Source organism: Odocoileus virginianus, unplaced genomic scaffold (genome assembly GCF_023699985.2).
Source record: "Odocoileus virginianus isolate 20LAN1187 ecotype Illinois unplaced genomic scaffold, Ovbor_1.2 Unplaced_Contig_13, whole genome shotgun sequence".
NCBI lineage: Eukaryota > Metazoa > Chordata > Mammalia > Artiodactyla > Cervidae > Odocoileus > Odocoileus virginianus.
Window position 1 is genome coordinate 788,324 of NW_027224330.1, and position 16,924 is coordinate 805,247.

At 34.8% G+C, this 16,924-nt stretch overlaps 1 protein-coding gene across 3 annotated transcripts in view; it reads right to left on the reverse strand.

Annotated features, from left to right (window-relative positions):
* Positions 1 to 16,924, reverse strand: part of MARCHF1 (membrane associated ring-CH-type finger 1) — a 1,143,673-nt gene that overhangs the window by 782,383 nt on the left and 344,366 nt on the right. For all 3 annotated transcript variants that reach the window (XM_070464065.1, XM_070464068.1, XM_070464067.1), the window contains one exon: positions 4,504 to 4,578. The gene's annotated coding sequence lies outside the window, so the exon portion shown is untranslated. The remainder of the gene's footprint in view (positions 1 to 4,503; positions 4,579 to 16,924) is intronic.

Here is a 16,924-nt window from a genome sequence, read left to right on the forward strand (position 1 = left end):
AAAGTTATGTCTGTGGTGGTTCTAGTGCTTAAAACATTCTCTCAGCATGGAAATTCTCACTATTAATAAAACAGGTTTATCGTACTTTTATTTTTTAATCACTCCAAATAAATAATTTTTGTAATATTTCTTCATATACATTGAAGAATAATATTCAGTTATTTCACTATGCTTTCTTTTTCAAGTGAAGCCATTCTACTTCTTTAAAATTTTCATCAGAGATACTATGATTCTATTACTGAGAATATATAATCATGATTTTTATTTCTTCCCTGTACCTTCTCTGCACATTCCAGATTCTTCATTGCTGAATAGACCACAAGTATTCAGAGCAATCAAGAAGTGTTTGACAAAGCCAAGAACATATTTGTTCCTGATCTTAAAATTCTTTCTAACAAACCTAAGTTCTAATAATAACTCTGTACCTCCAAACTGGGAAAAATCAGCAGTGGCCACAGGACTGGAAAAGGTCAGTTTTCATTCCAATCCCAAAGAAGGGAGCTGCCAAATAATTTCAAGCTACCATACAATTGTGCTCATTTCACATGCTACAAGTCTATGCTCAAAATCCTTCAAGTTAGGCTTCAGTGCTATGTGAACCAAGAACTTACAGAATAGGCTGGGTTTAAAAAAGGCAGGGGAACCAGAGACCAAACTGCCAACGTTTGTTGTATCATTGAGAAAGCAAAGGGATTCTAGAAAAACATCTACTTATGCTTCACTGACTATGCTGAAGCTTTTGACTGTGTAGATCACAATGAACTGTGGAAAATTCTTAAAGGAATGGGAATATCAAACCACTCACCTGCCTCCAGAGAAACCTTTGTGTGGGTCAGGAAGCAATAGTGACAACCAGACATGGAAAAACAGACTGATTCAAAATTGGGAAAGGAGTATGTCAAAGCTGTGTGTTGTCACCCTGTTTATTTAACATATATGCAGAGTATACCATGAGAAATGCTGGGCTAGATAAATCACAAGCTGTAACCAAGATTGCTGGGAGAAATATCAATGACCTCAGATATGAAGATGATGCCACTCTATTGGCAGAAAGTGAAGAGGACCACCTCTTGAGAAACCTATATGCAGGTCAGGAAGCAACAGTTAGAACTGGACATAGAACAACAGACTGGTTCCAAATAGGAAAAGGAGTACGTCAAGGCTGTATATTGTCACCCTGCTTATTTAACTTATATGCAGAGTACATCATGAGAAAAGCTGGGCTGGAAGAAGCACAAGCTGGAATCAAGATTGCCGAGAGAAATATCAATAACCTCAGATATGCCAATGACACCACACTCATGGCAGAAAGTGAGGAGGAACTAAAAAGCCTCTTGATGAAAGTGAAAGAGGAGAGTGAAAAAGTTGGCTTAAAGCTCAACATTCAGAAAACTAAGATCATGGCATCCAGTCCCATCACTTCATGGGAAATAGATGGGGAAACAGTGGAAGCAGTGTCAGACTTTATTTTTTGGGCTCCAAAATCACTGCAGATGGTGATTGCAGCCATGAAATTAAAAGACGCTTACTCCTTGGAAGGAAAGTTATGACTGACCTAGATAGCATATTGAAAAGCAGAGACATTATGCCAACAAAGGTCCGTCTAGTCAAGATTATGATTTTTCCAGTGATCATGTATGGATGGGAGAGTTGGACTATAAAGAGGGCTGAGCACTGAAAAATTGATGTTTTTGACCTGTGGTGTTGGAGAAGACTCTTGAGAGTCCCTTGGACTGCAAGGAGATCCAACCAGTCCATCTTAAAGGAGATCAGTCCTGGGTGTTTATTGGAAGGATTGATGCTGAAGCTGAAACTCCAATACTTTGGCTACCTCATGTGAAGAGTTGACTGACTGGAAAAAGACCCTGATGTTGGGAGGGATTGGGAGCAGGAAGAGAAGGGGATGACAGAGAATGAGATGGCTGGATGGCATCTCCCACTCGATGGACATGAGTCTGAGTAAACTCCGGGAGTTGGTGATGGACAGGGAGGCCTGGCATGCTGCGATTCATGGGGTTGCAGAGTCAGACATGACTGAGCGACTGAATTGAACTGAACTGAAGAGGAACTAAAGAGCCCCTTGATGAAGGTGATAGAGGAGAGTGAGAAATATGGCTTGAATCTCAATATTCAATAAACTAAGATCATGGCATCCAGTCCTATCACTTACTGGCAAATAGAAGAGGAAACGTGGAAACAGTGACAGATTTTCTTTTCTTGGACTCCAAAATCACTGTGGATAGTGACTGCAGCCATGAAATTAAAAATATGCTTGCTCCTTGGAAGGAAAGCTATGACAAACCTAGATAGCATATTACAAAGCAGAGACATCACTTTGCCAACAAAGGTCCATATAGTCATAGCTATTGTTTCCCCAAGTAGTCATGTATGTATGTCAGTGTTGGACCTTAAAGAAGGCTGAGTGCCAGAGAATTGATGCTTTCAAATTATAATACTAGAGAAGGCTCTTGAGAGTCCCTTTTGAACAGCAAGGAGATCAAACCAGTCAATCCTAAAGGAAATAAACCCTGAATATTAATTGAAGAACTAATGCTGAAGCTGAAGCTTTAATACTTTGGCCACCTGATGTGAAGAGGTGACTCACTGGAAAAGACCTTGATTCTGGGAAAGATTGAAGGCAAAAGAAGAAGGGGGTGGCAGAGGATGAGATGGTTAGATAGCATCACCAACTCAATGGACATGAATTTCAGCAAACTCTTTGAGATAGTGGTGGACAGAGAAGTGTCACTAGAGTGGTGGACTGGAGTTCTACTGTCCGTGGGGTCACAAAGAGTTGGAAATGACATAGCAACTGAACAATAGCAACAACACATCTCCCAACTTGGATTTCTTAGTCGTGCATGGTCTGATATAGTGACTGGGGAACAGAACACTTCTGTGAAATCCTAATCAAAAATATATTTTCACCCTGATAAGATGGTGAAGGTCATATTCAAAACTGTTCTTTGCCATTTTTCATGTATAGGGCTTGATACATAGTAAATATTGAACAAATATTTCTTATTAATATAAAATTGTAGAAACTCATCTCAATGCTACTGCTATTTAAAGATAAAAATGTAATTTAAGAGGGAGAAATGCACAGAGAAATCCTTAATAAAAATAGAAAATTTACCCTTTTTAATAAATGCAGTGTGTTTTGGGGAAAACTTTATGATTTCCATTGAGAAAAATAATAACATAAATGGATAGGACTTGAAAAAAAGTGGAATTGCTGTGTATTAGTTTAAATTTAAGATAAAGATTTTTGTTAATGTTCTACATAATCCTTATTTTTTGTCATGAGATGTGTTAGTAATTTTGTTTATAAAACTTCCCTCTTGTTTTTTGTAAGTGATTCTCCACCAGTTTCAAGACCTTTCTAATTTATGCCTTCCTAAATACTGTATACATTTATAAAATCTATTCTAATTTTAGAGTGTGTTTTTCATGTGGCCATACTCAGCATTAATTCAGCTTGCTTAAAAATACTGGGCAACAAAATAACTCCACTGAATGCACTTGGAATGGCCATTGTGCCACTATTACAGATCTCCAGATATATCTTTTCATCCAGTTGACCCTTTCATATATTTATTGCAGGGGGGTATCACATAACTTTTATCTTATTTAGTGGAAATGTCTACTTGAATAAAAAGCAATGAAAATGAAACATAAGACAGGCAAGAAAATAAGAAGCTGCAAATACCAGATTATATGAGATGTAGCACATTCTCTGTCTCCTGGGTGAGTCATAAAAGTAACTAGAGGCAAGGTGGCTATTTTATATCAATATCAGAAGGCAGTTTGTGAAAGAGGGAGAAGTCTATTTGCTTTATATTGCATTTTAGAAACTGAAATAGTAAAATTCTCAATCATGAGATAATCAGAAAAGTTGTAAATTTGAAGGTTTGGGAAACATTCAATATAATGTCACTCATGACTCCACATAGTAGTTTTTGTTTGCCTTGTATTATGGAAAATACACAAAAGTTAGACAAAGTGTACATCATAATGGATAATCCTTGCATGTAAAATCCAAGTTTAGTAACAACCAATTGTGGTCAGTATTCAATAACCTTCATCAGGCTACAAGAAGTAGTTGTTACAAATCAAACTGAAAATATTTGTTCAGTGACATACAGGACATTATAATTACCAATATATCCACTCTGGCCAAATCACTATTGCTGAGAATATTGCCCTTTAAAATGAACTCACCAACTGATAAAGTTCTTATCACAAGTCATCAAAATATTGACTAATAGATACAGTTAAGCAGAGTTCATCAGACAAGGAGATGCTTTTCAGTATTCATTGAAATTGAATGAAATTTAGGTAAAAGAATATAAAATAAAAGAATAGCAATTTTTAAAAAATGAAATAAAATCAATTAACTCTTCTACTAAATCAAAATTCAACTCTAATTCTAAAAGAAAAAAAGAAGCCTGGTTATCTGAAGCAGAAACTTTTCTTTACTGAGATAAAAATAGATGAACTTACAAAATACAGTAGCCTTGTTTAATCACAGCAGGACAAATGAGGATATTCTCTCAGAACTCTTCTTAGTTATATTTCCTGAAAAAGAAAATTGAAATAGATAAAATTAAAGGCTGAACTTTAAAACAGGAAAATAAAACAACTTTAAGGAAACTGAGATTGTGTAATGGAAAGATTCCGCTTGTACAAATTGTAGTTCTTTATAATAGGGAATGTTCTGAATGCCATTTGTACCAATATTCAGATCATGTGAAAGAATTTATATCACTTTCCAAACAGTCCCAAAATGTGTAAATACTTTACTATATTAAGAAGAGTCAATTGGATTTTTATTTTGTAATAAAAAGTTCAAAACGGTCTCTTCCAGTGTAAGACATAAGAAGGCTGTTTATATCATTTGTGTGCTGCTGAATAACTAAGACACTGAGCTATAGCCCCAAAGATAGAGGACAAACTAAAAGATAAGATTAGAATATCTGGCTGCAGTTTGATACAGTTGTTTCATAACAATAGCTGGAAACTGATAAAATGTCTTAAATATATTGAGGATGAATGAAAAGGTGAGGCACTTACGGGACAAGCCAGAGAATACTGTGTGAATCTAAGCAACTTTCATTTTGGTATCTTTATATATTCAAACAGCACATCAAGAGGAAGTATTCGCCAGCCACATAATTCAGTCTCTGTATCCCCAGGTACAACACAGCAATGAGTATCCTACCCCTTATTTGTTTTACGGTCCACTCCAATAGAAGGCAAAGATGATTTTAATATGTGTTCCCTCAAAAGATGTATTTAAGAATGTTTACAGTAGTATTATTGAGAATAGACAAAATCTGGAAACAACTGGACTCAGTGATAGAATAAACAAAGTGTGAAATGTTTATGAAAAAATACTGAAGCTTTTGTTTGGCTGAAAGGGTTAAGAATGCCAATTGTACATAGAGTGAAGTGTCTTCAGTCGGTCTTTTAAGATCTCTCTGTATTTATTTGTAGAAAGAAAGATCATCAGGTAGTATTTTTTCTTAATCAGGTAGTATTTTTAATAAACTGCAGTCAAAGAGGCTATTGTTGGTCTTTTCAAGGAATGCATAGAGTAACATTGTAGCTTTAGATAAAATATGTCATTTTCATATCAGCATTGTATCTGTTTATAGAATCACTATGCAGTGGAGAGCTATGAGCAGAGGTTGTATAATACTTCCCTAAGAGCATGCCCATGGAATTAATAATTTGGTTTATGGAAGTCAACTGCTTCCACTGGAAACACATTGTAACCACACGTGGTAGAAAAACCAAATTCAAACTCTGTATAACAAAGAGAATGTTAGAAAATTAGAGAAATAACAAGAACAGGAATAAAACTGTTTCCGCAATAGAATAGTGTATAAACCCAGGAGTATTTCCTTCAACTTTTGCATTTTTCAATACAATTCTAAAAAGAAGCCGCTGTGATTATATACACTTTCACTAATTTTCTTGTACATTGTGCATTTTCAAATACTTCTAAATAAAATGTGTTAGCAATCAAACATTCACGAACAATCACAAATGGCATCTTTATAAATTAAAGAACAGTATCCTTCCTTTTTCCCAAAATAATCCAATTACTGTCATTAGCTTTAATTATGGCTAACATTAGATATGTTTTAATTAAATTGAATAACTTGAAAATTTTCCATGTTTCAAATAACCATTTATACAGATAATCTAAATGAAATTGAGACATTAAAATCTGAGTTCCAAATACAGAATATTGTGAAATATCAATGGATCTATTAGTACAATGAAAAAAAAAAGAAAAGAAATGCTAGTAAACCATATAAAAGTTATGTTGTCATTAACTGCATGAGCAAGATTAGTATTACACATTCTGCTTCTTTACCATTTTGGCTTTCCCTTGTGGCTCAACTGGTAAAGAATCCGCCCGCAGTGTGGGAGACCTGAGTTTGATCCCTGGGTTGGGAAGATCCCTGGAGAAGGGAAAGGCTACCTACTCCAGTATTCTGGCCTGGAGAATTGTATGCACTGTATAGTCCATGGGGTCACAAAGAGACACGACTGAGCAACTTTTACTTCACGTCACTTGTTTCACCATTTTAGGTTTTCCGGCTGGTCTTCCATTTTCATAGATCAGTTCAGTTCAGTTGCTCAGTTGTGTCTGACTGTTTGCGACCCCATGGACTGCAGCACGCCAGGCCTCCCTGTCCATCATCAACTCCCGGAGTTTATTCAAACTCATGTCTGCTGAATCAGTGATGCCATCCAACCATCTCATCCTCTGTGATCCCCTTCTCCCACCTTCAATCTTTCCCAGCATCAGGGTCTTTTCAATGAGTCACTTCTTGGCATCAGGTGGCCAAAGTATTGGAGTTTCAGTTTCAACATCAGTCCTTCCAATGAACACCCAGGACTGATCTCCTTTAGGATGGACTGGTTGGATCTCTTTGCACTCCAAGGGACTCTCAAGAGTCTTCTCAACACCACAGTTCAAAAGCATTGATTCTTCAACACTCAGTTTTCTTTATAGTCCAACTCTCACATCCATACACGATACTGGAAAAACCATTGCTTTGACTAGATGGACCTTTGTTGGCAAAGTAATGTCTCTGCTTTTTCATAGACACCTGGCCAAAATTTACTTCTTTCTGTGTCATATGGAAAGAAGGACAATAAAGAGAAAGGAGGAAGGAAAGGGAGGGAGAAAAAAGGGAAAGAGAGTGAAAAGGAGAAAAACAACAACAACAACAACAAAAAAAAAAAGCTCACATAAAGAGATGGACCTGGGGAAAGGAGAGGTTGAGACTAAACTCTGGTCACCAGCATGGTTCTTGTATATCTGAGCATTTTGTGAAGTGGTATGAAAAATACCTTTGATGGTGACTGAAGAACATCCTGAGATATAACTAAGTGAATAAAAAATTGAATAGATAAGCTTATTCTTGAAATAAATTATCCAGGCCGAAGCGGGGCAATGTCAAGATTTAATCAACAGATGGTACATAATGATTAGACAGGAGATTTGCCTTCCAAACCACTCCCTGTGACTGTTGCAGATGCTTTAGGAGAGAGGGAGAATGTAAGTTAGAGATGAAATTATTGTTTCACTGAAAGCATAGACTCATTGCTTCCTCAGATCAAGCCTAGCACATTTCAGGTTATCTACTCATTGCAAACATTTATATTTTATATTTTTAGTATAAGTGTTTGATCCCAAATAGATGAATTATATATTTATTATGACCAACTTTCAATAAATGGGATAAATTTCTCTGTTAGGGTAGAAAGATCAATATACATCATTCTATTTGGATTTACAAAGAAAGAGTAAGCTTAATAAACTAAAGTTTTGATACTCAAAATATAATATTGATTTTAGAACACCTATCAAAACATGTGCTTCTAAAGCAGAGACAGAGATCCAAACTGATACATCCATCAACTTTTCTATAATTTCTTTTTATTTTTTATTTGATCTTCTTGAACTACCTACCTATTTATCTAATCTAGTATGTATGTATACATGTATGCATATTCATACAATTAAAAAATCTCTCCCTGGTGTTAGTGCAATGGCTTATATTTATGCAATAAATGCTTATATTTATTAAGCATTAAGCATTAATGCTTATATTTATTAAGCAATTTATAAAATAAATTGCTTATATTTATGCAATACCATATATTTTATGGTAGTTTGTACTATTTGCTTTTTGTTTACTACAACATAAAAATATTGCTGAATCCTTATTCAAATCTGGAAGTTGCTTTAATTCTGATATGAATCATTGTGTAAGCATGTTTACATTCAGAAAACTAAGATCATGGCATCTGGTCCCATCACTTCATGGCAAATAGATGAGGAAACAGTGGAAACAGTGACTGACTTTATTTCTGGGGGCTCCAAAATGGCTGCGGATGGTGATTGCAGCCATGAAATTAAAAGACACTTACTCTTTGGAAGGAAAGTTATGACCAACCTAGACAACATATTAAAAATCAGAGACATTACTTTGCCAACAAAGGTCCGTCTGGTCAAGGCTATGGTTTTTCCAGTGGTCATGTAGGGATGTGAGAGTTGGACTATAAAGAGGGCTGAGCACCGAATAATTGATGCTTTTAAACTGTGGTGTTGGAGAAGACTCTTGAGAATCCCTTGGACTGCAAGGAGATCCAACCCATCCATCCTAAAGGAGATCAGTCCTGGGTGTTCATTGGAAGGACTGATGCTGAAGGTGAAACTCCAGTACTTTGGCCACCTCATGTGAAGAGCAGACTCATTGTAAAGACCCTGATGCTGGGAAAGATTGAAGGCAAGAGGAAAGGGGGGAAGATGAGATGACAGAAGACAGGAAGACAGAAGATGAGATGGTTGGATGGCATCACCGTCTCAATGGACATGGGTTTGGATAGACTCTGGGAGTTGGTAACGGACAGGGAGGCCTGGCGTGCTGCAGTCCATGGGGTCACAAAGGATCGGACGCGACTGAGTGACTGAACTGAACTGAACTGAGTGAGTAATTAATAATCCAAAGGTAAATATTAACTTAAATCAGAAATTACTGTAATAATGATCCACCCATCTTATCACAAGAATTGTTAATTTTTAGTGTGAAAATTTGGTCAGTACCAAAATGACATGTGTGTTAAAGTTTCTGCTTCTTTCCAACATAGGTTATATACTATAACATATCAAATTATTTTATTCTTTTCCCTAGATATTACAAATGCAATAAAATTTATGATAAGTTTATTAGAATGCAGTGTTTTCAATAAGTTTATTTTATTATAACAAAAAAGTGGAAGACTTTACACAAAAATGAAGAGAAAATTATTTAAAACATCAAAAATACCTTTAAAAAACAAGAAATAAATGACCAAAAAGGAAAAAAGAGAGAGAACCTCAGAGCTATTCTTTTTAGCAGAATGTAATATGAATCATCACCGATGGATGGAATACTACATTATCCCCCACCTCCATGTCTGCAATGATTAGTGACTTTCAAAGAAAACTATCAATATTGGGGGAAAAAATCCTGAAAAAAAACCTTCAAGTCAAATGGGTTCTCTTAAAAATCTCAAAATGCAGACATATTTTCAAATATTCATGTAAGAGCTACTTTTACACAACAGTTATCTATTTCATTTGACTCTACAAAAAATAGCTCAGATTTTCGAGTATTTGTTATATTTTATTTTTTTCAAATGAATAGAATTTGGAACATTTTCTACTCAAATGAATAGAAAAAGAACATTCCAGTTCCTTTATGCAAAGAACCTTGTAGTTCTAATTTCTTCATATATAAAATCTCTGAATCAGTAATTGAGAATGAACAAAATCAATTATGGTCAGTGGGTAAACATGAATAAAGTGAACTGGACAGTTACAGTATTAGGTACTAAAGATTAAAATCTAATTTGAAAAGATCAGTAACTATTTTTGTTGAACAGACATAAAATGAAAATAACACAATAAGTTCTTGAACATAAAATAATGCATAATTTGTTTTTTTTTTTCATAATTTGGTTTTTGACAAGGCAACTCTGTACAGAAGATCATCCAAAAAATTTTATGAGTTATAATGGAAATTTTCTCCATTTGGCAAAGATCATAGTAAAACTTGATATTATCAAAGTGTTTATGTAGACTCCACACACTGTTTCATGTGTATGAAGTATGTTTTAAGTATTATGACACATAGTTTAAAGAATGATATATAAAAAAGAATAAGTATATTTATTGTAATGAATTATTTGCAATAAAGTATATTTATTATAATGAATTATTCATTTTAAAGCAAATGCTAAATGTTACTCAATTTAGTTATAACTCATACTATAAACACTACATAACAGAATTTGATTATTTGAAGTTTTGACTGTTTTTTAATTAACTTTTTTTTTAATGAAGGGTAATTGCTTTTATGTAAAAGCATTTCTGAGAATTTTTTCAGGAGATATAGCAATATGGTATAATTATTTTTAATTCTTAAAATTCTGGATCTATGGGGGAAAATGATGGCTAAGTGGACACCATAGCTACCACAAAATACACAGTAAGCCTAAGAGATTTCAGTATAATTTTGATTTCAGAAGAAGGTACTCAAAAGAAAATTTTGAAGAATTATACATTTTCTTCTTTGGCTGTCCAGTCTGGAAGTATGAATACTTAAAAAAAATAAAAAAACACAGCAAAACATTATTTGAACATCCCTGACTTTCCCTTATAAGTTTGAAGATCTTAGTAACTTTCCTTGGCTTCAAGACTCTTTGTGACCCTATGCACTGTAGCCCACCAGGCTCCTCTGTCCATGGGATTTTCCAGGCAAGAATACTGGAGCGGGTTGCCACTTCCTATTCCAGGGGGTCTCCCCAGACCAGGGACAGAGCCATGTCTCCTCTGGCTCCTGCACTGGCAGGCAAAATCTTTACCCTGAGCCACCTGGGAATCCCAAATGGATGTCTATACCCCACTAAAAACTGAAAGCTATCATTCGATGCTTCATACAAATCTCTTGATAACAAAGGCTATAAAAGGTGGTGCACCTTCCAAAATATCTGATTTTAAATTCATGTGCCAACTCTATATGCTGTTCTAAGCAAAACCAACATGTTAGAGCAGGACAAATGTTGACTTGTGACAAACCAGAGGGTAAATACTGTTGGTTGCATGCTGCATATTGTCTCTGTTGTGTTGCATATCCCATGTGTGCATATTTACAATTCTTTAAAGACATTAAAAGAAAATTCTTAGCTCCTGGGCCATACAAAATAGGCCATAGTTTACCAGTTTATGCTTCAGAGTTTTGCTAATACACTTGTCATTAGCCATATATAAATTCAAATTTAAGCAAAAATTAAATCACATCAAGAATTATATTCTCAATAATTCCAAGTTTCAATAGCCACATGTGGCTAGTGGCAACTCTAATGACCACTGCAGGGAAAAAACAGGTCAAGAAAGTTCTACTGGACAGTACTGATTTAGAGAAGGAAAAAAAATGCAAAAACTTAGTGCACACGTGTGTGTGTGTGTGTATTCCTTAAAAGCATTAGGAAAAATCAAAGCAATAATGGCTGAATCTGTTGACATTGATACTAACCTCTGCTATGTGGAAAATACCAAAATTAAAAAGATACCTTAATTTGACTATGAATTCCATTGTTTGTCTGCTTTTTATCCAAAATCAGAATCCATATTAAAATGCCAAATCATGTCTCTTTTAAATAATAGAATAATTCATACTTTAAGGGAACATTTTATAATGCCAAAAATAATAACTTTCTCATTATTTTAGGTCAATGCTTTTTCCATTTTAATGGATATACATATCATGAAGGGACATTTTTAACATGAAAATTCTGATCCAGTAGGTCTAAAGTGTACCATAAATTATGCATTTATAACAAGTTCTTTTTTTTTCTCATTTATTTTTATTAGTTGGAGGCTAATTACTTTACAATATTGTAGCAGTTTTTGCCATACATTGACATGAATCAGCCATGGATTTATATGTGTTCCCCATCCCGATCCCCCCTCCCACCTCCCTCCCCATCCCATCCCTCTGGGTCTTCCCAGTGCACCAGCCCTGAGCACTTGTCTCATGCATCCAACCTGGGCTGGTGATCTGTTTCACCTTTGATAGTATACTTGTTTCAATGCTATTCTCTCAGAACATCCCACCCTCACCTTCTCCCACAGAGTCCAAAAGTCTCTTCTGTACATCTGTGTCTCTTTTTCTGTTTTCAATATAGGGTTATCGTTACCATCTTTTTAAATTCCATATATATGAGTTAGTATACTGTATTAGTGTTTATCTTTCTGGCTTACTAACAAGTTCTTAAGTGATGCCGAAACTGTTGGTCCTTGGACATACTGTATAGCAAGTTTAAAGATGATGCATGCAATTTGGTGAACTATGGTAAGTATGAATAAAAACTATGAAATAATATTGACTAGACCTAGCAATATTATATATTATGAGAAATTACATCAGGAACTAAAAATCTTAAGTTGTGTTTTTTTTTTTAAACATAGCATGGTATTCATTGAAGTACTATAAAATGTTACAGATAATTTACTGAATGCTTTAAAATGTTTTCTCAGAATATACTGAACATTTTCAGTATCATTGCCAAATGTAAATGTAGCCTCAAAACTGAGATTATTAGAACTATTTGTATGGAAAACAACATTAAATATAAAAAAAAATTCAACATTGGAGCATATAAATATTGGAAGTGTTTAAATATTCAATTGTGAATTTTGATTCCTATAACAAGTTTTCAGAGGCATGAATCTGATGCTGTGTGCCTCTGACAAAAGTCAAGATCAATAAGGATATAAAATAATGTTACCCATATCTTACAGCATAATTTGCCTATAGTGATTAAACTTTAAATACCATGTAAATGAACATTTGAAATCAACATTGATAATTTCTAGTCCTTTCATTAAAAAAGTCAGGTTAAGGGTACAGAAGTGGGGTAAATTGAGTCCCAGTGTTGATGCAGATAACATCATAGATAGCATAGACAACATCAATTAGTATTCACAGTTTTAAGTACGGAAAAAGATGATTTAAGAAAAGAGAAAAAAAATGAAGAAGGAAAACATTGGAGCAACATTATCAACAAAGCAATGGGAGATAATAAGTTTACTGATGAGCAAGTTGAGTTTGGGCTTCCCCAATAGTTCAGCAGGAGCTGAGCTCATCCACCTACAATGCAGGAGACGTGAGTTTGATTCTTAGGTCAGGAAGATTGCCTGGAAAAGGAAATGGCAACTCGCTTTAGTATTCTTGCTTAAAAAATCCCATGGACAGAGGAGCCTGGTGGGCTACAGTGCAAAGAGTCACAAAGAGCTGGACACAACTAAGCAACTAAGTGCACATACACACACAAATTGAGTTTAGGCGCCGAGGCTTAGGAAAACAATACTAAAGTTGCAAAACTCAGGCAGTCCTATGCTCGTGAGTCTGTCTTAAGGTAGAATATGGGCTTCAGCTAATTAAGAGATGACAAGGAAAAATTTGATCTAAATAAAGCAGCATGTATTTTATTTTTTTGTGAACCTAGCCCAAAGGATAAGTTGGGATATTTTTGGAAGAATAGTAAGGAAGGGTTATGAATTTATATACAGTAGAAATATAATTAAACTAAAAAGGGAAAAGAGAAATAGAAGGAAAATACTAGCCTACTTACTGTATAGGAAGAATCAAATGTTGGATATTACTTAATGCTGATGCTAACCAAATAGTAGAAAGACAAGTGAGGGTGAAGCACTGTAACAAGTCTTAGAACAAATATAATCACTAGAGAAAAGATGCAAATCTTGTGAAATATATTATATTTATATAATGTAAATAAATGCAATGATGCTTACTTCACTTTTGGATTTTTTGATAAAAATTACATTAATTCTATTTTATGCCACCACTAAACAAAATTGATTCAGAAAGACCAACTATACAAAAGATGTACAAAAATATTCCAGCCAATGCCAATCAAACAAAATGCCAGCAAAATAACATTAGCTTTAAATTCTTATGTAAAAAAAGCAAAATTCAGATTCAAACTCACTAAAACAGCCAACAAAGCACATTTAATAATGTTAAAGACCAAAAATCATATTGAATTTTTAAGTTACGAACATCTGAACACAATAACACCAAGTGAAGTGAAAGTCACTCAGATGTTTCCAATTTTTGCGAACCCATTGACTATTCAGCCCATACAATTCTCCAGGCCAGAATACTGGAGTGGGTAGCCTTTCCCTTCTTCAGGGGATCTTCCCAACCCAGGGATCAAACCCAAGTCTCCCGCATTGCAGGCAGATTCTTTACCAGCTGAGCCACAGAGAGGCCTGATAACACCAAACTACCTTCAAAATAAACACGTAAGTCAATTTAGGAAGAAACTGATACAAAAACATTAATCCTCAAGACTTTCAGGCCAATAAGCAAGTGGGAAACGTAATTTTAAAATATGCATATATACACTTTATACATTAATTTATAGGATTTTATTAAGATGAGTTAGCTTGTAAGTGTTTTTTGTACATCCTCCAAAAATACACATCGTTTTCATGCCATTAAGAAGTGATCACATACTATGTCATTAAAAAACCTTAGCATGTCTCAAATAAATAATATAAATAATATTTCCTAGTCACAAATCGATAAAACTAAAAATTAATAAAGAAAACTAAAAGTCTCTGTCACACCAATTTTTTAAAAAAATATTATTTATACAATTCTATTAAGAAGGAAAATTTAATGAAAACTTAAAATGTCAGAATACCTGGGATATAACAAAAGCATTAATTAAAAAGCTGGTGCTTTGGGACAACCCAGAGGGATGGGTGGGGAGGGAGATAGGAGGATGGGGTACAGGCTGGTGGGACACATGTACACACATAGATGATTCATGTTGATGTATGGCAAAATCCACCACAGCATTGTAAAGTGATTAGGTTCCAATTAAAATAAATAAATTATATTTTTAAAAGAAAATGATACCTTTGAATACATAGGTCAGTACACAAATATAAAACAAAAATCATTGTGCGTGTGTGTGTACTAAATCTTTTCAGTTAGGTATGGCACTGTGTGGGCCCTATGGATTTTGGCTTGTCAGGCTCCTCTGTCCATGAATAGGTTACCATATACCCTTTAGGGGATCATCCCAATCCAGGAATTGAACCCATGTCTCTTACATGTCCTACATAGGACAATGGGCTCTTCACCACTAGCACCACCTGGGAAGCCACCCTAGAAACACATATCAAATATTAAATGCAAAGCTTTGGAAAAAAGTAGCCAAAAGAAATGAAAAAGAAGAAAAAATAAAGATAATTAAAAATTAAATTTTAAAAAAATTAAAGGAGTAACAATCATCTTTTGAGAAACAAATTAATAAAACACCAAAACTATAAACTAAGTTAAAGAACTATTCAACATCACAGTAATCCAAGTAGTCTGTGCCTCAATCACTAATGCTGAAGAAGTCCAGTGGTGCTATGAAGGCCTACAAGACCTTCTAGAACTAACACCAAAAAAAGAGATGTCCATTTCATCATAAGGGGTTGGAATGCAAAAGTAGGAATTCAAGATATACCTGGAGTAACAGGCAAATTTGAACCTGGAGTACAAAATGAAGCAGGGCAAAGTTTAACAGAGTTTTACCGAGAGAATGCACTGGTCTAGCAAACACCCTTTTCCAACAACACAAGAGAGGACTGTGTACCTGGACATCACCGGATGGTCAATACTGAAATCAGATTGATTATATTCTTTGCTCCCAAAGATGGAGAATCTCTATACACTCAGCAAAAGGAAGACTGGGAGCTGACCATTACTCACATCATGAGCTCCTTTTTTACACAATTTAGATTTAAATTGAAGAAACAATGGAAAACCACTAAGCCATTCATGTAAGACCTAAATCAAATCCTTTGTGATTATATGATGGAAGTGACAAATAGATTCCAGGGATTATATCTGATAGAGTGCCTAAAGAAATATGGATGGAGTTTCATAACTTTTTATAGGAGGTGGTGATCAAAATCATCCCCAAGAAAAAGAAATGGAAAAAAGACAAAATGATTATCTTAGGAGGGCTTACAAACAGCTGAGAAAAGAAGTGAAAAACAATGGACAAAAGGGAAGATATATCAATCTGAATGCAGAGATCCAAAGAAAAGAAAGGAGAGACAAGAAAGTAAGCAATGCAAAGAAAGAGGAAAACAATAGAATGGGAAAGACTAGAAATCTCTTCAAGAAAATTAGAGATACCAAAGGAATATTTTATGCAAAGATGGACACAATAAGGGACAGAAATCATATGGACTAATAGAAGCAGAAGATATTAAGAAGAGGTGGAAAAAATGCACAAAAGAAGTGTTCAAAAGGTCTTACTGATCCAGATAACCATGGTGGTGTGATCAATCTCCTAGAGCCAGATATCCTGGAGTGTGAAGTCAAGTGGGCCTTAGGAAGTATTACTATGAATAAAGCTAATGGAGGAGATGAAACTCCTGCTGAGCTATTTTAAATCCTAAATGGTGATGATGTTAAAGTGCTTCACTCCTTATACCAGCAAATCTGGAAAACTCAGTAGTGGCCATAGGAGTGGAAAAGGTCAGTTTTCATTGTAATCCCAAAGAAAGGCAATCCCAAAGAATGTTCAAACCACGGCATAATTGTGCTCATCTCACATGCTACCAAGGTAATGTTCAAAATCCTTCAAGCTAGGCTTCAACAGTATGTGAACTGAAAACTTCCAGATATACAAGCTGTATTTAGAAAAGGCAGAGGAAACAGAGATTCAATTGTCAACATCCATTGGATCATAGAAAAGGCAAGAGACTTCCAGAAAAACATCTATTTCTAATTCATTGACTAGGCTAAAGATTTTCACTGTG